This window comes from Balaenoptera physalus (genome assembly GCF_965194825.1).
Source record: "Balaenoptera physalus genome assembly, chromosome: X".
Lineage (NCBI taxonomy): Eukaryota > Metazoa > Chordata > Mammalia > Artiodactyla > Balaenopteridae > Balaenoptera > Balaenoptera physalus.
In genome coordinates this window covers 66,746,503-66,769,128 of record NC_138903.1, presented here as the reverse complement: position 1 = coordinate 66,769,128, position 22,626 = coordinate 66,746,503, and the positions used below count along the sequence as shown (strand labels likewise).

The 22,626-nt window shown below is 36.8% G+C and overlaps 1 long non-coding RNA gene across 1 annotated transcript in view; it reads left to right on the top strand.

Annotated features, from left to right (window-relative positions):
• The window catches only part of LOC309653127, a 93,016-nt gene extending 70,994 nt beyond the window's left edge, over window positions 1-22,022 (top strand). Inside the window, exons 2-3 of the long non-coding RNA XR_014259000.1 lie at window positions 18,587-18,626; window positions 18,707-22,022. This is a non-coding gene — a long non-coding RNA (uncharacterized lncRNA). The remainder of the gene's footprint in view (window positions 1-18,586; window positions 18,627-18,706) is intronic.
• The last annotated feature ends 604 nt before the right edge of the window (window positions 22,023-22,626 follow it).

Genomic DNA, 22,626 nt, shown 5'->3' with positions numbered 1-22,626 from the left:
CGGCAATCAGAGAAGAAAAAGAAATAAAAGGAATACAAATTGGAAAAGAAGAAGTAAAACTGTCACTGTTTGCAGCTGACATGAAATGCCACCAGAAAACTACTAGAGCTAATCAATGAATTTGGTAAAGTTGCAGGATACAAAATTAATGCACAGAAATCTCTTGCATTCCTATTACACTAATGATGAAAAATCTGAAAGAGAAATTATGGAAACACTCCCATTTACCATTGCAACTAAAAGAATAAAATACCTAGGAAATAAACCTACCTAGGGAGATAAAAGACTTGTATGCAGAACACTATAAGACACTGATGAAAGAAATTAAGATGATACCAACAGATGGAGAGATATACCATGTTCTTGATTGGAAGAATCAATACTGTGAAAATGACTATACTACCAAAGCAATCTACAGATTCAATGCAATCCCTCTCAAATTACCAATGGCATTTTTTACGGAACTAGAACAAATCATCTTAAAGTTTGTATGGAGACACAAAAGACCCCGAATAGCCAATGCAGTTTGAGGGAAAAATACGGAGCTGGAGGAATCAGACTCCCTGACTTCAGACTATACTACAAAGCTACAGTAATGAAGACAATATGGTACTGGCACAAAAACAGAAACATAGATCAATGGAACAAGATAGAAAGCCGAGAGATAAACCCACCCACCTATGGTCAACTAATCTATGGCAAATGAGGCAAGGATATACAATGGACAAAAGACAGTCTCTTCAATAAGTGGTGCTGGGAAAACTGGACAGCTACATGTAAAAGAATGAAATTAGAACACTCCCTAACACCATACACAAAAATAAACCCAAAATGGATTTGAGACCTAAATGTAAGACCAGACACTATAAAACTCTTAGAGGAAAACATAGGCAGAACAGTCTTTGACATAAATCGCAGCAAGATCTTTTTTGATCCCCTTCCTAGTGTAACAGAAATAAAAACACAAATAAACAAATGGGACCTAATGAAACTTCAAAGCTTTTGCACAGCAAAGGAAACCATAAACAACACGAAAAGACAACCCTCAGAATGGGAGAAAATATTTGCAAATGAATCAACGGACAAAGGATTAATCTCCAAAATATATAAACAGCTCATGCAGCTCAATATTAAAGAAACAACCAACCCAATCCAAAAATGGGCAGAAGACCTAAATAGACATTTCTCTAAAGAAGACATACAGATGGTCAAGAAGCACATGAAAAGCTGCTCAACATCACTAATTATTAGAGAAATGCAAATCAAAACTACAATAAGGTATCACCTCACACCAGTTAGAATGAGCATCATCAGAAAATCTACAATCAACAAATGCTGGAGCGGGTGTGGAGAAAAGGGAACCCTCTTGCAGTTTTGGTGGGAATGTAAATTGATACAGCCACTATGGAGAACAGTAAGGAGGTTCCTTAAAAATCTAAAAATAGAATTACCATATGATCCAGCAATCCCACTACTGGGCATATACCCAGAGAAAACCATATTTCAAAAAGACACGTGCACCCCAATATTCATTGCAGCACTATTTACAATAGGCAGGTCATGGAATCAACCTCAGTGCCCATCGACAGATGAATGGATTAAGAAGATGTGGTACATATATAAAATGAAATATTTCTCAGCCATAAAAAGGAACAAAATTTAGTCATTTTTTGAGGCGTGGATGGTTCTAGAGACTGTCATGCAGAGCGAAGTATGTCAGAAAGAGTAAAGCAAATATCGTATATTAACACATGTGTGTGGAACCTCGAAAAATGGTACAGATGAACTGGTTTGCAGGGCAGAAGTTGAGACACAGATGTAGAGTACAAATGTATGGACTCCAAGTTGGGAAAGCCACGTGGGGGTGGTGGTGGTGGCATGATGAATTGGGCGATTGAGATTGACATGTATACACTGATGTGTATAAAATTGATGACTAATAAGAACCTGCTGTATAAAAAAATAAAAAAAAATAAAATTCAAATATTAAAAAAAAAAGAAAATCCTAAAGATGCTACCAGAAAAGTGTTAGAGCTCATCGATGAATTTGGTAAAGTTGCAGTATACCAAATTAATGCAGAGAGATCTCTTGCATTCCTATACACTAACAATGAAAGATCAGAAAGAGAAAATAAGGAAGCAATCCCACTTACCATCACATCAAAACAATAAAATACCTAGGAATATACCTACCTAAGGAGACAAAATACCTGTATGCAGAAAACTATAAGACACTGATGAAAGAAATTAAAGATGATACAAATAGATGGAGAGATATACCATGTTCTTGGATTGGAAGAATGAACATTGTGAAAATGACTATACTACCCAAAGCAATCTATAGATTCAATGCAATCCCTATCAAACTATCACTGGCCTTTTTCACAGAATTAGAGCAAAAAGTTTACAATTTGTTTGGAAACATAGAAGACGCCGAATAGCCAAAGCAATCTTGAGAAACAAGAATGGAGCTGAAGGAATCAGGCTCCCTGATTTCAGACTATATTAAAAAGCTACAGTAATCAAAGCAGTATGGTATTGGCACAAAAACAGAAATATATGTCAATGGAACAGGATAGAAAGCCCAGAGATAAACCCATGCACCTATGGTCACCTAATCTATGACAAAGGAGGCAAGAATATGCAATGGAGAAAAGACAGTCTCTTCAATAGTGGTGTTGGGAAAACTGGACAGCTATGTGTCAAAGAATGAAATTAGTACATTCCCTAACACGATACACAAAAATAAAATGGATTAAAGACCTAAAAATAAGGCCAGATACTATAAAACTCTTAGAGGAAAACATAAGCAGAACACTCATTGACATAAATTGCAGTAAGTTCTTTTTTGATCTACCTCCTAGAGTAATGAAAATAAAAAGAAAAATAAAGAAGTGGGACCTAATTAAACTTAAAAGCTTTTGCACAGCAAAGGAAACCACAAACAAAACGAAAAGACTACCCTCAGGATGGGAGAAAATATTTGCAAATGAAGCAACTGACAAGGGATTACTCTCCAAAATATGCAAACAACTCATGCAGCTCAATATCAAAAAAAACAAACAACCCAATCCAAAAATAGGCAGAAGACCTAAATAGACATTTCTCCAAACAAGACATACAGATGGCCTACAAACACATGAAAATAAGCTCAACATCACTAATTATTAGAGAAATGCAAATCAAAACTACAATGAGGTATCACCTCACACCAGTCAGAATGGCCATCATCAAAAAATCTACAAACAATAAATGCTGTAGAGGGTGTGGAGAAAAGGGAACCTTCCTACACTGTTGGTGGGAATATAAATTGGTACACCCACTATGGAGAACAGTATGGCAGTTCCTTAAAAAAATCTAAAAGTAGAGCTGCCATATGACCCTGTAATTCCACTCTTGGGCATATATCTGGGGAAAAGCATAATTTGAAATGAGGCATACTCATGCACCCCAGTGTTCGTTGCAGCTCTATTTACAATAGCCAGGACATGCAAACAACATAAATGTCCATCGACAGAAGAATGGATAAAGAATATGTGTTACATATATACAATGGAATATTACTCAGCCATAAAAAAAGGAATGAAATAGTACCATTTGCAGAGACATGGATGGACTGAGAGATTGTCATACAGAGTGAAGTAAGTCAGAAAGGGAAAGACAAATATCATATAATATCACTTATATGTGGAATCTAAGAAAATGGTACAGATGAACTTATTTGCAAAGCAGAAATGGAGTCACAGATGTAGAAAACAAACTTATGTTTACCAAGGAATGGGAGGGGTTGTGGTGGGATGAATTGGGAGATTGGGATTGACATATATACACTACTATACATAAAATAGATAACTAATGAGAACCTACTGCATAGCATAGGGAACTCTACTCAGTGCTCCATGGTGACCTAGATGGGAAGGGAATCTAAAAATGAGTGGTTATATGTATATGTATTACTGACTCACTTTGCTGTACAGCAGAAACTAACACAACATTGTAAAGCAACTATACTCCAATATCAATTTTTTAAAAACATTGCTCATTGTATTCTCTTATAATCTTTCTTTTTGTAAGGTTGGTAGTAATGTTCCCACTTCTATTTCTGATTTTCAGAAGTAAATAATTCAGTCTTTTTCTTCTTAGCCTAGCTAAAGTTTTGTCTTTGTTGATCTATTCAAAGAACCAACTTTGGTTTCATCAGTTTTCTCTATTGTTTCTCATTCTCTATTTTTTAAACTCCTCTCTAATATTTATAATTTCCTTGCTTCTGTCAGTTTTTGGTGTAGTTTGCTATTTTTTCTCAAGCTCCTCGAGGTGTAAAATATGATTATTGATTTGAGATCTTTCTTTCTTTTTTTTACTAATTTATTTATTCTATTTATTTATTTTTGGATGCATTGGGTCTTCATTGCTGTGCACGGGCTTTCTCTAGTTGTGGCAAGTGGGGGCTACTCTTCGTTGTGGTGCACAGGCATCTCATTGCAGTGGCTTCTCTTGTTGCAGAGCACGGGGTCTAGGCACACGGGCTTCAGTAGTTGTGGTGCGTGGGCTCAGTGGTTGTGGCTTGTGGGCTCTAGAGCGCAGCCTCAGTAGTTGTGGCACATGGGCTTAGTTGCTCCATTGGCGTGTGGGATCTTCCTGGACCAGGGATCAAACCCATGTTCCCTGCATTGGCAGGTGGATTCTTAACCACTGCACCCCCAGGGAAGTCCCCTTTCTTCCTTTTTAATGTACGAATTTATCATTGTAATTTTCCCTCTGAATACTGATTCTGCTTCATTTCATAGTTCTGGTCCTTTGTGTTTTTGATTCATTAGTCTCAAAGTATTTTCTAATTTAACTTGTGATTTCTTATTTGACCCATTGATTGTTTAAGAATATGCTGTCTAACATCCACGTGTTTGTGAATTTTCTAGTTTTCCATCTGTTATTAATTTCTAGTTTCATTCCATTGTGGTAAGAGAAGATAGTTTGGATTATTTAAATATTTTAAAATTTATTGTGACATTTTTGGTTACCTAACATATGGTTCATCCTGGAGAATGTTTCATGTGAGAAGAATGTGTATTCTGCTGTTTATGGGTGGAGTGTTCTGTATATGTCTGTTACATCTAGTTGATTCATACTGTTTTTAAAGTCCTTTGTTCCCTCATTAATTCTGTTTGATTGTTTTATCCATTATTGAAAGTGGAGTATAGAAGGCTCTAACTATTATTGTAGAACTGTCTATTTCTTTATTTCTTACAATGTTTGTATCATATATATTGAGACTCTGCTGTTATGTCTATATATGTGTGTAATTTTTATAGCTTTTTGTTGGGCTTTCCTTTTTATTGATATATAATATCCTTCTTTGTCTTTTGTTATAGTTTTGAATAAAGTTGATTTTCTCTGATATTAGTATAGTCACCACAGTTCTTTTTGGGTTATTATTTGGATGGAATACCCTGTTCCATTCTTTCACTTTCAGTGCATTTCTGTCATTGGATCCAAAGTGAGTCTCTTGTAGAGAGCATACAGTTGGTGATTTTAAAACATTCCATTCTGCCAGTCTCTGTTTTTTATTGGAGAGTTTAATTCATTTACATTTAGAGTAATTACTCATAAGGAGAGATTTACTTATGCCATTTTGTTGTTTTCTATGTGTCATATCTTTTTGGTTCCTCAATTCTTCCACTATTGCATTTTGCTTTCTTTTTCCTTTTTCTTTATTTTTATTTTCTTTCTTCATTTTTGGCTGTGTTGGGTCTTTGTTGCTGCACATGGGCTTTCTCTAGTTGCGGCGAGTGGGGACTACTCTTTGGTGTGGTGCACGGGCTTCTCATTGCAGTGGCTTCTCTTGTTGCTGAGCATGGGCTCTAGGTGCACAGACTTCAGTAGTTGTGGTCTGTGGGCTCAGTATTTGTGGCTCACAGGCTCTAGATCGCAGGCTCAGTAGTTGTGACACACGGGCTCAGTTGCTCCACAACATGTGGGATCTTCCCAGACCAGGGCTTGAACCGGTGTCCCCTGCATTGGCAGTCAGATTCTTAACCACTGTTCCACCAGGGAAGCCCATCTTTTACTTTCTTTAACTAATTTTTTGCTGTCATGTGTTGTCTTAATCTGTTCAGGTTTCTACAACAGAAATATCATAGACTGAGTAGCTTACAAACAACAGAAATTTATTTCTCACAGTTCTGTGGGCTAAGAAGTCCAAGATCATGGTGCTGGCAGATTTGGTGTTTGATGAGGGCCCACTTCCTCATTGACAGCTATCTTTTTGCTGTAACATCATATGGAGAAATGGGTGATTGACCTCCACTCTCATGAATAAATGACATCCCAAAGGTCCTACTACCTAATCCCACCTTGGGGGCTAGGATTTCAACATGTGAATTTGGGGTGGACATAAAATTTCACTTCACTGCACATGTTTTTATTTCCTTCTCATTTTTTTACATACATATGTTGGATTTTTTCTGGTAAGGATCTTTTAATTTTAAGTGGTAACAACACGTAACAAAAGATCTGCTCTCTTAATACATTTTAAAGTTAGTGTTGACTATAAGTACAATGTTATAAAGCAGATCTCTTGAATTTATTCATTTTGCTTAACTGAACCTTTATTCCCATTGATTAGTAACTCCTCACTTCTCCCTCACCTCAGCACCTGGCAACCATCATTCTACTCTTTGATTCTATGAATTTGACTATTTTAGATACCTCGTGTAAATGGAATTATTCAGTATTTTGGCTTATTTCACTTAGCATAATGTCACTGAAGCTAATTCATGTTGTCACATATTGCAGAATTTCCTTCAATAGTCATTCTAACAGGTGTGAGGTGATAGCTTACTGTGGTTTTGATTTACGATTCCCTGATGATTAGTGATGTCAAACACTTTTTCATCTATTGGTTGGCCATTTGCATGTCTTCTTTGGAGAAGTGTCTACTCAGTTTCTTAGCCTATTTTAAAATCATATTATTAGATTTTTTTACTATTCAAGTATAGGAATTCCATATATAGTTTGCATATTAACCCCTTATCAGATACATTGTTTGCAAATATTTTCTTCCATTCTCTAGGTTGCCTTTCATTCTGCTGTTTCTTTTGCTTTGCAGAAGCTTTTTAGTTTGATGTAGTCCCACTTGTTCATTTTTGTCTTTGTTGTGTGTGCTTTTGGTATCATATGCAAGAACTCATTGCCAAGACCAATGTGAAGAAATTTTTCCTTTATGTTTTTTCCTAGGAGTTTTATGGTTTCAGTTCTTATGTTTAAGTCTTTAAGCCATTTTGAATTGGCTTTTACATATGGTGTCAGTGAGGGGGGTCCAATTTCTTTTTTTTTTTTTTGCCTGTGGATATCAGTTATCCTAATACAATTTGTGGAAGAGACTATTCTTTCCCCATTGTGTATTCTTGGAACCCTTGTCAAAGATCAGTTGACTGTATATGTGTGGGTTTATTTCTGGGCTCTCCATTCTGTTCCATTGGTGTATAAACCTGTTTTTATGCCAGTAACATACTGTTTTAATTATTATAGTGTCATATAATTTGAAATCAGGAAGTGTGATGCCTCCGGCCTTGTTTTTCTTTTTCAGGATTGATTTGGCTGTTTGTGGTATTTTATGGTTTTATATTAATTGTATCACTAGAATTATTTTTTCTATTTCTGTTAAGTATGCCATTGGGATTTTGATAAGAATTGCAATAATCTATAAATTGCTTTGGGCAGTATGGACATTTTAACAATATTAAGTCTTCCAATCCATGAACATGTTATGTCTTCCCATTTGCTTGGGCATCTTTTTCTTGTTCCTGATGTTTGAGGAAAAGCTTTCAGCTTTTCACCATTGTGTATGATGTTAGTTGTGGACTTATTACATATGATCCTTATTATATTGGGGTGCTTTCCATTCCTAGTTTGTAGAGAATTTTTTCATGAAAGGGTGTTGAATTTTGTCAAATGTTTTTTTGGCATCTATCAAGATGATCATGTGGGGCTTCCCTGGTGGCACAGTGGTTAAGAATCTGCCTGCCAATGCAGGGGACATGGGTTCGATCCCTGGGCCAGGAAGATCCCACATGCCACGGAGCAACTAAGCCCGTGCACCACAACTACTGAGCCTGCACTCTAGAGCCAGCGAGCCACAACTACTGAAGCCCGCCCACCTACACCCACGCTCCACAACAAAAGAAGCCACCACAATGAGAAGCCCATGCACTGCAATGAAGAGTAGCCCCAGCTTGCCACAACTAGAGAAAGCCCATGCGCAGCAACAAAGACCCAAAGCAGCCAAAGATAAATAAATAAATAAATAAATTTACAAGAAAAAGATGATCATGTGATATTTATCCTTTATTCTGTAAATGTGGTGTATCGCATTAATTGATTTGCATATGTTGAGGGTTTTGCATCTATAATCATTAGGTATATTGGCCTGTATTTTTCTTTGTGTGTAATGACTTTGCCTTGCTGTGGTATCAGGGTAATGCTGCTGTCATAAAATGAGTTTGGAAGTTTTCCCCCCCTCTTCAATTTTTTGGGACAGGGTTTGAGAAGTGTAGGTGTTAATTTCTCTTTGTTGTGCATTAAAATTCACTAGTGAGGCCACATGGTCCTGGGCTTTCCTTTGTTGGGAAGTTTTTGATTACTGATTCAACCTCCATACTAGTTATAGGCATGTTCAGACTTTCTATCTCTTCAAGATTCAGTCTTGGTAGATTGTATGTTTCTAGGAATTTTCCCATTCTTCTAGATCATTCAGTTTGTTGTGGTTTCAAGATTTTTTTTTTTGTATTTTTCTGTCACCAGTTGTAATGTCTCTTCTTTTATCTCTGGTTTATTTGAGTCATCTTTTTTCTTTTTTTAAAATAATTTTTATTGGACTATAGTTGCTTTACAATATTGTGTTAGTTTCTGCTGTGCAGCAAAGTGAATCAGTTATATGTATACATATATGCACTCTTTTTTAGATTTCTTTCCCATTTAGGTCACCACAGATCGTTGAGTAGAGTTCCCTGTGCTCTACAGCAGGTTCTCATTAGTTTTCTATTTTATACATAGTAGTGTATATATGTCAATCCCAATCTCCCAATTCATCCCACCCCCCCTTTCCCCTCTTGGTAACCATAAGTTTGTTCTCTACATCTGTGAGAGTCCTCTAATTCTCTTAACTGGCTAAAGTTTTATCAATTTGGTTTATCTGTTAAAAACCCAACTCAGTTTCATTGATTTTTTTTCTTGTTGTTTTCCTATTTTCTATTTTGTTTATTTCTGCTCTAATGTTTATTATTTCCTTCCTTCTGCTAATTTTGGCCTTAGTTTATTCTTTTTCTGGCTCACTGAGATGTAAATTTGGGTTCTGTATTTGGGTTGTTTCTTCCTTTTTAATGTAGGTGCTTATCATTATGAATTTCACTCTTGGTGCTGCCTTTGCTGCACCTCATTAAGTATTGGTATGTTTCATTTCCATTTGTCTTGAGATATTTAAAATTTCCTTTTTGACTTTTTCTTTGACCCAATTTTTTTTCAAGATTGTATTGTTTAATTTCCACATATTTGTGAATTTTCAAGTTTTACTTCTGTTAAAAATTTCTTCCAGTTTTATTGAGATATAATAGATGTACACCACTGTGTAATTTTAATGTGTACAGCATAATGACTTGACTTTTATATATTGTGAAATGATTACCACAATAAGTTAATGTCCAACATCGCATGTAGAAACAAAAATAAGAAAAAATAATATTTTTGCCTTGTGATGAGAGCTCTTAGCATCTACTCTCTTAATAATGTTCAAATATACTATATACTTATACATCAGTATTAACTCTAGTCATCATGTTGTAGATTACATGCCCAGTACTCATTTATTAACTGGACGTTTGTACCTTTGGGCCTCCTTCATCCAATTCTTCCACCCTGCCACCTCCCATCTCTGGTAACCACAAACCTGATTTCTTTTTCTATGAGTATTTTTTTTTAAAGTTTCAACATATAAGAGAGATCATACAGTATTCGTCTTTCTCTTTTCTGACTTACTTTACTTAGCACAATACTCTCAATTCCATCCATGTTGTCACCAATAGCAGGATTTCCTTCCTTTTTTTTTTTGATTTCCTTCCTTTTGATGGCTAAATATTATTCCATTGTATATATACATCAAAACATTTTTATACATTCATTCATCAATGAACCCTAAGGTTGTTTCCATATCTTGGTTATTATAAACAATGCTGCTATTAATATGGGGGTCAAGATATCTCAGACAAAATGTTTCCATTTCCTTTTCATGTATTTCCAGAAGTGGAGTTTCTGGATCATATGATAGTTCTATTTTTAATTTTTTGAGAAACCTCCATACTGTTTTCAATATTGGCTGTAACAATTTACAATTCCACCAGTAATGCACAAGTGTTTCCTTTCTCCACATTCTCACCAGCATTTGTTATCTTTATCTTTTTTTTTTAATAATAATCATTCTGACAGGTGTGAGGTGATATCTGATTGTGGTTTTGACTTGCATTTCTCTCATGATTAGCTATGAGCAACTTTTCATGTACTTTTTGGCCATTCATATATCTTCTTTGGAAAAATGTCTTTGAAGGTCCTTTGCCTGCTTAAACTATTGGAATATTTGTATATATTTTTTTCTATTTTGCATGAGTTTTAAAATATGTGTTGGATATTAATCCCTTATCAAATATATGGTTTAAAACTATTTCTTCCCATTCCATAGGTTGTTTTCTCATTTTGTTGATCCTTTTTGAAAAATTGCAGTACAGTTGATTTCTAATATTATATTAGTTTCAGGTATACAGCATAATGATTCTGTACTTTTACAAATTATATTCAATGAAAAGTTATTACAAAATAATGGCTATAATTCCCTGTGCTATGCAATATATCCTTGTTGCTCATCTATTTTATACAGAGTAGTTTGTATCTCTTAATCCCATACCCCTAATTTGTCCCTCCCCTCCTCTCCCTCCTTGGGTAACCACGAGTTTGCATTCTATATCTGTGAGTCTGTTTCTGTTTTGCATATACATTCATTTGTATGTATTTTTAGATTCCACATATAAGTGATATCTTACAGTATTTGTCTTTGTCTGACTTATGTCACTAAGCATAATATTCTCTAGGTCTATCCACATTCCTGCAAAGGGCAGGATTTCATTCTTTTTATGGCTAAGTAATATTCCATGTATAAATATATCACATCTTCTTTTTTTTTTAATCAGTCATCAATTTTATACACATCAGTGTATACATGTCAATCCCAATCGCCCAATTCAGCACACCACCATTCCCACCCCACTGCGGTTTTCCCCCCTTGGTGCCCATACGTTTGTTCTCTACATCTGTGTCTCAACTTCTGCCCTGCAAACTGGTTCATCTGTACCATTTTTCTAGGTTCCATATACATGCGTTAATATACGATATTTGTTTTTTTCTTTCTGCCTTACCTCACTCGGTATGACAGTCTCTAGATCCATCCACGTCTCAACAAATGACTCAATTTTGTTCCTTTTTATGGCTGAGTAATATTCCATTGTATATATGTATCACATCTTCTTTATCCATTCATCTGTCGATGGGCATTTAGGTTGCTTCCATGACCTGGCTATTGTAAATAGTGCTGCAATGAACATTGGGGTGCATGTGTCTTTTTGAATTACGGTTTTCTCTGGGTATATGCCCAGTAGTGGGATTGCTGGATCATATGGTAATTATATTTTTAGTTTTTTAAGGAACCTCCATATTGTTCTCCATAGTGGCTGCATCAATTTACATTCCCACCAACAGTGCAAGAGGGTTCCCTTTTCTCCACACCCGCTCCAGCATTTGTTGTTTGTAGATTTTCTGATGATGCCCATTCTAACTGGTGTGAGGTGATACCTCATTGTAGTTTTGATTTGCATTTCTCTAATAATTAGTGATGTTGAGCAGCTTTTCATGTGCTTCTTGACCATCTGTATGTCGTCTTTAGAGAAATGTCTATTTAGGTCTTCTGCCCATTTTTGGATTGGGTTGTTTGTTTCTTTAATATTGAGCTGCATGAGCTGTTTATATATTTTGGAGATTAATCCTTTGTCCGTTGATTCATTTGCAAATATTTTCTCCCATTCTGAGGGTTGTCTTTTCGTGTTGTTTATGGTTTCCTTTGCTGTGCAAAAGCTTTGAAGTTTCATTAGGTCCCATTTGTTTATTTGTGTTTTTATTTCTGTTACACTAGGAAGGGGATCAAAAAAGATCTTGCTGCGATTTATGTCAAAGACTGTTCTGCCTATGTTTTCCTCTAAGAGTTTTATAGTGTCTGGTCTTACATTTAGGTCTCAAATCCATTTTGGGTTTATTTTTGTGTATGGTGTTAGGGAGTGTTCTAATTTCATTCTTTTACATGTAGCTGTCCAGTTTTCCCAGCACCACTTATTGAAGAGACTGTCTTTTGTCCATTGTATATCCTTGCCTCATTTGCCATAGATTAGTTGACCATAGGTGGGTGGGTTTATCTCTCGGCTTTCTATCTTGTTCCATTGATCTATGTTTCTGTTTTTGTGCCAGTACCATATTGTCTTCATTACTGTAGCTTTGTAGTATAGTCTGAAGTCAGGGAGTCTGATTCCTCCAGCTCCGTATTTTTCCCTCAAAACTGCATTGGCTATTCGGGGTCTTTTGTGTCTCCATACAAACTTTAAGATGATTTGTTCTAGTTCCGTAAAAAATGCCATTGGTAATTTGAGAGGGATTGCATTGAATCTGTAGATTGCTTTGGGTAGTATAGTCATTTTCACAGTATTGATTCTTCCAATCCAAGAACATGGTATATCTCTCCATCTGTTGGTATCATCTTTAATTTCTTTCATCAGTGTCTTATAGTGTTCTGCATACAAGTCTTTTATCTCCCTAGGTAGGTTTATTCCTAGGTATTTTATTCTTTTAGTTGCAATGGTAAATGGGAGTGTTTCCATAATTTCTCTTTCAGATTTTTCATCATTAGTGTATAGGAATGCAAGAGATTTCTGTGCATTAATTTTGTATCCTGCAACTTTACCAAATTCATTGATTAGCTCTAGTAGTTTTCTGGTGGCATTTCATGTCAGCTGCAAACAGTGACAGTTTTACTTCTTCTTTTCCAATTTGTATTCCTTTTATTTCTTTTTCTTCTCTGATTGCCGTGGCTAGGACTTTCAAAACTATGTTGAATAATAGCGGTGAGAGTGGACATCCTTGTCTCATTCCTGATCTTAGAGGAAATGCTTTCAGGTTTTCACCGTTGAGAATGATGTTTGCTGTGGGTTTGTCTTATATGGCCTTTATTATGTGGAGGTAGGTTCCCTCTATGCCCACTTTCTGGAGAGTTTTTATCATAAACGGGTGTTGAGTTTTGTTGAAAGCTTTTTCTGCATCTATTGAGATGATCATATGGTTTTTCTTCTTCAATTTGTTAATATGGTGTATCACATTGATTGATTTGCGTATATTGAAGAATCCTTGCATCCCTGGGATAAATCCCACTTTATCGTGGTGTATGATCCTTTCAATGTGTTGTTGGATTCTGTTTGCTAGTATTTTGTTGAGGATTTTTGCGTGTATCTTCATCAGTGATATTGGTCTGTAATTTTCTTTTTTTTGCAGTTTCTTTGTCTGGTTTTGGTATCAGGGTGATGGGGGTCTCATAGAATGAGTTTGGGACTGTTCCTTCCTCTTCAATTTTTTGGAAGAGTTTGAGAAGGATGGGTGTTAGCTCTTCTCTAAATATTTGATAGAATTCACCTGTGAAGCCATCTGGTCCTGGACTTTGGTTTGTTGGAAGATTTTTAATCATGGTTTCAATTTCATTACTTGTGATTTGTCTGTTCATATTTTCTATTTCTTCCTGGTTCAGTCTTGGAAGGTTATACCCTTCTCAGAATTTGTCCATTTCTTCCAGGTTGTCCATTTTATTGGCATAGAGTTGCTTGTAGTAGTCTCTTAGGATGCTTTGTATTTCTGCGGTGTCTGTTGTAACTTCTCCTTTTTCATTTCTAATTTTAATTATTTGAGTCCTCTCCCTCTTTTTCTTGATGAGTCTGGCTAATGGCTTATCAATTTTGTCTATCTTCTCAAAGAACCAGCTTTTAGTTTTATTGATCTTTGCTATTGTTTTGTTTGTTTCTGTTTCATTTATTTCTGCTCTGATTTTTATGATTTCTTTCCTTCTACTAACTTTGGGTTTTGTTTGTTCTTCTTTCTCTAATTCCTTAGGTGTAAGGTTAGATTGTTTACTTGAGATTTTTCATGTTTCTTGAGGTAGGCTTGTAGAGCTATAAACTTCCCTCTTAAAACTGCTTTTGCTGCATCCCATAGGTTTTGGAACTTCGTGTTTTCATTGTCATTTGTCTCTAGGTATTTTTTGATTTCCTGTTTGATTTCTTCAGTGATCTCTTGGTTATTTTGAAACCTATTGTTTAGCCTGCATGTGTTTGTGTTTTTTCGTTTTTTTCCCTGTAATTCATTTCTAATCTCACAGCGTTGTGGTCAGAAAAGATGCTTGATATGATTTTAATTTTCTTAAATTTAGTGAGGCTTGATTTGTGACCCAAGATGTGATCTATCCTGGAGAATGTTTCGCGCGCCCTTGAGAAGAAAGTGTAATCTGCTGTTTTTGGATGGAATGTCCTATAAATATCAATTAATTCTATCTGGTTTATTGTGTCATTTAAAACTTCTGTTTCCTTATTTATTTTCATTTTGGATGATCTGTCCATTGGTGTAAGTGAGGTGTTAAGGTCCCCCACTATTACTGTGTTACTGTTGATTTCCTCTTTTATAGCTGTTAGCTGTTGCTTTATGTATTGAGGTGCTCCTATGTTGGGTGCATATATATCTATAATTGTTATATCTTCTTCTTGGATTGATCCCTTGATCATTATGTAGTGTCCTTCGTTGTCTCTTGTAACATCCTTTATTTTAAAGTCTATTTTATCTGATATGAGTATAGCTACTCCAGCTTTCTTTTGATTTCCATTTGCATGGAATATCTTTTTCCATCCCCTCACATTCAGTCTGTATGTGTCCCTAGGTCTGAAGTGGGTCTCTTGTAGACAGCATATATATTGGTCTTGTTTTTGTATCCATTCAGCAAGCCTGTGTCTTTTGGTTGGAGCCTTTAATCCATTCACGTTTAAGGTAATTATCGATATGTATGTTCCTATGACCATTTTCTTAATTGTTTTGGGTTTGTTTTCGTAGGTCCTTTTCTTCTCTTGTGTTTCCCACTTAGAGAAGTTCTTTTAGCATTTGTTGTAGAGCTGGTTTGGTGGTGCTGAATTCCCTTAGCTTTCGCTTGTCTGTAAAGCTTTTGATTTCTCCACGGAATCTGAATGAGATCCTTGCTGGGTAGAGCAGTCTTGGTTGTAGGTTCTTCCCTTTCATCACTTTAAGTATATCATGCCACTCCCTTCTGGCTTGTAGAGTTTCTGCTGAGAAATCAGCTGTTAACCTTATGGGAGTTCCCTTGTATGTTATTTGTCGTTTTTCCCTTGCTGCTTTCAATAATTTTTCTTTGTCTTTAATTTTTGCCAATTTGATTAATATGTGTCTCGGCGTGTTTCTCCTTGGGTTTATCCTGTATGGGACTTGCTGTGCTTCCTGGACTTGGGTGGCTATTTCCTTTCCCATGTTAGGGAAGTTTTCAACTATAATCTCTTCAAATATTTTCTCTGGTCCTTTCTCTCTCTCTTCTCCTTCTGGGACCCCTATTGTGAGAATGCTGTTGCATTTAATGTTGTCCCAGAGGTCTCTTAAGCTGTCTTCATTTCTTTTCATTCTTTTTTCTTTAGTCTGTTCTGCAGCAGTGAATTCCACCATTCTGTTTTCCAGGTCAATTATCCGTTCTTCTGCCTCAGTTATTCTGCTATTGATTCCTTCTAGTGTAGTTTTCATTTCAGTTATTGTATTGTTCATCTCTGTTTGTTTGTTCTTTAATTCTTCTAGGTCTTTGTTAAACATTTCTTGCATCTTCTCGACCTTTTCCTGCATTCTTATTCCGAGGTCCTGGATCATCTTCACTATCATTATTCTGAATTCTTTTTCTGGAAGGTTGCCTATCTCCACTTCATTTAGTTGTTTTTCTGGGGTTTTATCTTGTTCCTTCATCTGGTATATAGCCCTCTGCCTTTTCATCCTGTCTTGTCTTGAATGTGGTTTTTGTTCCACAGGTTGCAGGATTGTAGTTTTTCTTGCTTCTGCTGTCTGCCCTCTGGTGGTTGAGGCTATCTAAGAGGCTTGATGGGAGGCTCTGGTGATGGGTATAGCTGACTGTTGCTGTGGTGGTCAGAGGTCAGTAAAACTTTAATGCACTTGACTTTTGATGGGTGGGGCTGGGTTCCCTCCCTTTTGGTTTTTTTGCCTGAGGCAACCCAACACTGGAGCCTACCTGGGCTCTTTGGTGGGGCTAATGACAGACTCTGGGAGGGCTCATGCCAAGGAGTACTTCCCAGAACTTCTGCTGCCAGTGTCCTTGTCCCCACGGTGAAACAGAACCACTCCCCGCCTCTGCAGGAGACCCTCCAACACTAGCAGGTAGGTCTGGTTCAGTCTCCCCCGGGGTCACTGCTCCTTCCCCTGGGTCCCGATGTGCACACTATTTTGTGTGCGCTCTCCAAGAGTGGGATCTCTGTTTCCCCCAGTCCTTTCGAAGTCCTGTAATCAATTCCCACTAGGCTTCAAAGTCTGATTCTCTAGGAATTCCTCCTCCCGTTGCCGGACCCCCAGGTTGGGAAGCCCGATGTGGGTCTCAGAACCTTCACTCCAGTGGGTGGACTTCTGTGGTGTAAGTGTTCGCCAGTGTGTGTCACCCAACCACCAGTTATGGGATTTGATTTTACTCTGATTGCGCCCCTCCTACCATCTCATTGTGGCTACTCCTTTGTCTTTGGATGTGGGGTATCTTTTTTGGTGAGTTCCAGTGTCTTCCTGTCAATGATTGTCCAGCAGCTAGTTGTGATTCTCGTGTTCTCGCTAGAGGGAGTGAAAGCACGTCCTTCTACTCCACCATCTTTGTTCCTCAGCTACCACATCTTCTTTATCCGTTCATCTGTTAATGAACATCTGGGTTGTTTCTGTGTCTTGGCTATTGCTGATAGTGCTGCTGTGAACATTGGGGTGCATGTGTCTTTTAAAATTAGTGTTTTCATATTCTTCAGATAAACACCCAGAAGTGGAATTGCTGGGTAATATGGTAGTTCTATTTCTAGTTTATTGAGAAACCTCCATAATGTTTTCCAGAGTGGCTGCAGCATTTTACATTCCCACCGATATTGTACAAGCATTCCCTTTTTTCCACATTCTCTCCAACATTTGTTACCTGTAGACTTTTTGATGATAGCCATTCTGCCTGGTATGAGGTGATAGCTCATTGCTGTTTTGATTTGCATTTCTCTCACAATTTGTGATGTTGAGCATCTTTTCATGTGCCTGTTGGCTATCTGTGTATCTTCTTTGGAGAAATGTCTATTCAGGTCTTCTGCTCATTTTTTTAATCAGGTTGTTTGTTTTTTGATAGAGTTGTATGAGCTGTTTATATATTCACTCCTATTCTTATTTTTGAAGGACAGTTTTATAGGTATATGTAATTGGTTGGCAGTTGTGTTGTTTTTTTTAATTTTAGCGCTTTGAATATACCATCACACTCTCTTTTGATGTGCAAGGTTTGTGCTGAAAAATCTTATGTTACAATTTGCTTTTCTTTTTCCGCTTTCAAAATTCTGTTTTACTTGGACTTTTGACAATTTGATTATGATGTATCTTGGTGTGGATTTCTTTGTTTTTATTTGATTGGTTTCCTTTGGGCTTCTTGTATCTGGATGGCCATTTCCTTTCAGAGATCTGGGAAGTTTTCAGCCATTATTCCTTTGACTAAGCTTTCTGGTCTTTTCGCTCTTTACTTTCTGCAATACTCATAATGCATATATTGGTCTGTTTCATGGTGTTTCATAAGTCCCTGAAGCTTTATTCATTCTTTTTCAATTTATTTCTTTTTATTCTCTGACTGACCTATTTTCAAGAACCCTTCTTTGAGTTTGATAATCATTTCTTCTGGTTGATCTAGTCTGCTCTTGAACCTCTTTAATTAAAATTTCAGTTTAGCTCCACGATTTCTCTTTGGTACTATAAAGATATTTTCTATTTCTTTGTTGAAATTTTCTCTTTGTTCATGCATTATTCTCTTGACCTCAGCAAACATCTTTCCAACAGTCATTTTGAATTCTCTGTCAGCTAAATCAATAACTCTATTTCATTAAGGTTGGTTTCTGAAGATTTAACTTACTCCATTTTTGGGGATGTCTTTTACTAATTTTTCATTTTCTTTCACTCTTTGTGTTGGTCTCTGTTCATTAGACAATGTAGACACCTCTCCTAGTCTTCAAGGACTGGCCTTGTAACAGAGAAGACCTCCTACCAATCTGCTTGGCTTGAGATTCTGGGTATGTCCTTCCTTTCCCAGAGCAAATCAGCTTTGATTTTGTTAGATCACTCTGTGATGAATGGAGGCAGGAGGGTGAAACTATAGCATCTATTAACCCCAAACCACCACCTCCATTCTCCCTAGGTGGCTAGACTGCACCAGATCCATCAGAGCTCCAAGACTAGTAAGACAGATGACAGTCCTTTGGACAACCCTGGAGAAGTTGGGGCACTGGATGCATGGCTCAATTCTTTCCCTCACCAGAAGGAAACTGAGACTTGGGATTTTTCTTCCACTCACTCTATGCTGAGCAGAGGGGAGGATATATGGTATCTACCAGTCCAAACCAAAATCTGCATTCTCCTTGTGGTGGCTCGACTGTGCCAGACCTGTCAGAACTCCATGACAGGCAAGACAGAAGTCAGTACTCTAGGGACCCTGCCTTAAAAAGTTCGGGTCTTGGGCACACAGTCCAACCCTTTCCCTTCGCTGGGAGAATCTGGTAGCTAGGGGGTCTCTTTCTGATCATAAGGTGCTGAAACAGGGGCAGGAATTGCTGCAATAAGATGTTTCAAATCTCCCTATTGTCTTTGTTAAGTATGGCTTTGCATTCTGTCAAGGTACAGGATCTTTTTCAAATATTTTCTGGATTTTTCAAAAAGCAAATTAGTCCACAGATTGTTGCTGAATCAATGTTTGTAGGGGAACAGAAGGTACAGGGCTTCCTACTCAGCCATCTTGTTTATATCACTCTTTTTGGTATTTTAAAGTCATTTTCTTAGTGGTTACTCTGGGAGTTATGAGAAACACCTTAAACTTACAACCTTCTAGTTTGAAACAATATCAGCTTTGTTTCAATATTATACAAAATCTTTGTTCTTATATAGCTCTGTTACTTCCCCTTTTTGTTGTTAATGTCACTAATTACATCTTTATACTTTACCCTTTTACATAGATTTATAATCAATGTTCTATGCATTTGCATTTTAAATCATATCTAAAAAGAGGAGAAACATACTAAAAGGCAATAATACTAGCTTATATATTTACCTGTGTATATATCTTTACCAGTGTTCTTTTTATTTTCAAATGGTTTCAAGTTACTATCTAGTGTTATTTCATTTCAGTATGAATGACTCCCTTTAGCATTTCTTGTAGGGCAGTTTTGCCAGCAGTGAATTCTTTCAGCTTTTGCTTATTTGGGAGTGTATAAATTTTCTTTCTTTTAAAAAAAATGTCTCCTTGTTTTAAAGGATAGCTTTGCTGGATATCAATTATTTGGTTGACAGTTTTTTTTTTTTCTTTCAGCACTTTAAATGTCATCCCACTTCTTTCTGTTATCCATGGTTTCTGTTGAGAAACTTGCTGCTAATATTGTTGAGTATAACTAGTACATGATAAATTGCTTCTCTCTTGCTGCTTTCAGTATTTTTTTCTTTGGCTTTCAACACTTTGATTATAATGTGTCTCAGGGTGGATCTGTTTGTTTATATTACTTGGAGTTCACTGAGCCTTTTGTATGTGTAGATCATGTATTTTATCAACTTTGGGAAGTTTTTAAGCATTATTTCTTCAAATGATCTCCTCTCCTTTCTCTCTCTCTTCTCCTTCTGGAACTCCCATTATCACATTGTGTGTTGGTACATTTTATAGTGTCCCACAGGTCTATTAGGTTCTGTTCATTTTTCCTCACTTTTTCTTTCTGCTCCTCTTACTGAATATTTTCAATTGTCCTATCTTCCTGTTTGTTGATTCTTTTCTGCTTGCTCCAATCTGCGGTTGAAACCCTCTAGTAAATTTTAAAATTTCAGTTATTGTATTTTTCAGCTCCAGAATTTCTATTTGGGTTCCTTTTTATTATATTTTTCTCTTTATTGATGTTCTCTATTTGGGGGATATCATTTTCCTGGTTCCCTTTAGTTCTTTTCCATGGTTTCCTTTAGTTCTTTGAGTATATTTAAGACAGCTGGTTTAAAGTCTTTCAGTAGTAAGTGCAATGTGTGGGCTTCCTCAGGGATAGTTTCTGTCAATTTATTTATTTCCCTTTTAATGGGATGCACTTTCTTGTTCCTTTGTATGCCTCATTTTTTGGTTAAAACTGAACATTTTGAGTATTATAATGTGGTAACCATAGAAATCACATTCTCCTCCTTCTGCAGTTGTTGTTGTTTCTTACTGGGGGTTCTTGTTGTTTGCTTAGTGACTGTTTTTTAAAGTAATTTTTACTAATTTTAAAAGATCATATTCTCTGTTTTGTATGGTCTCTGATGTCTCTGTTCCTTTGGCTTGTGGTCAGATGGTGATTTATTGGTGATTTATGTAAACACCTAAGTTAAAAAAAAAACCGGCAAAACTGTTCTGGTCTTTGCAGATAGGCCCTGTCTAGGGGCACCCTTTCAAGACTAAGCCAGTCTATTTACTACTCTGCCTTAGCCTTCACTTCCTGCTTGCACTGAACCTAAAGATCAGCCTGGGGTGAAAGCTAAGTGTCTTCTCAGACTTTATCTGAGCATATGTACTATCCTGGGTAAATTTTTAGATTCCTTGTTAATATGAAGAAAATTTGTTGTTTTTTCTTTGTCTTTTATTATGAATAATTTCTGTTTAACTTCTCTTCAGCTTCAATAACACATTCTTCTGCTGTGCTCTTTCTTCTGGTAAGTCCATTCAGTTAACCCTTTATAATTTTTTTATTAATAGGCTTTACTTTTTAGAGCAGATTTAGGTTTACAGAACATGAGAGCTTTTCCAAAGTCCTTATTCCCCAAAGTAACTCTCCAGCTTTTCCTCCCAGACTTTCACCATGCTAATGTTTGTCCAACTGTAATCTTTTGTCTCCAGTGGCAGAAGCTCATTCATTTGCTTTTCTATGTTTTCAAGGTATGCCCTCTACATGGCCATTTTTCTGCCCTGAAAGAGTAATTACATGAAACAAATCAAGTGCGTTACATCATTCCTTTTGTTTTGTTTTGTTTTTTGTTTTTGTTTGTTTGCTTGTTTTGGCCATGCCATGAGGGTTGTGGAATCTTAGTTCCCTGACCAGAGATCAAACATGGGCCCACAGCAGTTAAAGTGCCGAGTCTTACCCACTGGACCACCAGGGAATCCCCACATCATTCTTTTCTTTTAAATGCTTAAAATATATTTTAATAAGTTGATGTTGCAACATTGCTCCATTTCTCAGAAAAACTCCAAAAGTATAAGGAATGAATCAAACATGGTACACCAGTAAAAAATGGACAGCATAACTACCTAAGATAGGCAAGGCTTAAAACTACTGTCTGACCTTCAGCATACAACAACCCTATTCCCAGAAAGGTCAAAATTGACAAACACAATTCTTTATGAACAAGGTCCACTCTGTCCTTCCAGAAACCAGGTGCCTACAACTGAATGCAGACTGGTGTCTTAAACAGCCACTGTGCTGGTAAGGAAGGTGGGGTAAATTTAAGTTAAAGTGCCTTAAAGCTCTCCTACCTTGCTCCAGTCACATTTTCCTTGATTCAGCATTTGTTTCCTGTAAGCCTTTGAATATTTTCCAGAGTTCTGACAAAGTTGATACTAACAGTTTATGCTCATTTTTTTTAAAATTTATTTACGGCTGTGTTGGGTCTTCATTTCTGTGCGAGGGCTTTCTCTAGTTGTGGCAAGCGGGGGCCACTCTTCATCGCGGTGCGCGGGCCTTTCACTGTCGTGGCCTCTCTTGTTGCGGAGCACAGGCTCCAGACGCGCAGGCTCAGCAGTTGTGGCTCACGAGCCCAGTTGCTCCGCGGCATGTGGGATCTTCCCAGACCAGGGCTCGAACCCGTGTCTCCTGCATTAGCAGGCAGATTCTCAACCACTGCGCCACCAGGGAAGCCCATATGCTCATTTTTTTTGTTTGTTTGTTTTTTTCTGTGAAGGGATGGGACCTTGGAACTTCTTACTCTGCCATTTTCACTAATGTCATCTCTTTTGATGCATTTTTACCTACATCATTCAAGGCCCTCAAATATTGACTATTATTTATCTTATTTCTACCACTTTTATTTAAGCAGCCACTTTTATTTAACAGCTTACGTTTCAACCAAACTCTATTTACTGCTTCATCTATATGCCCTATACTTTCCTGTCTTAGTGATTTGCTTCATGTTGTTTCTTTTGTTTAGAATCTGTCGATCAATAGAATCTGCACATCAATGGAA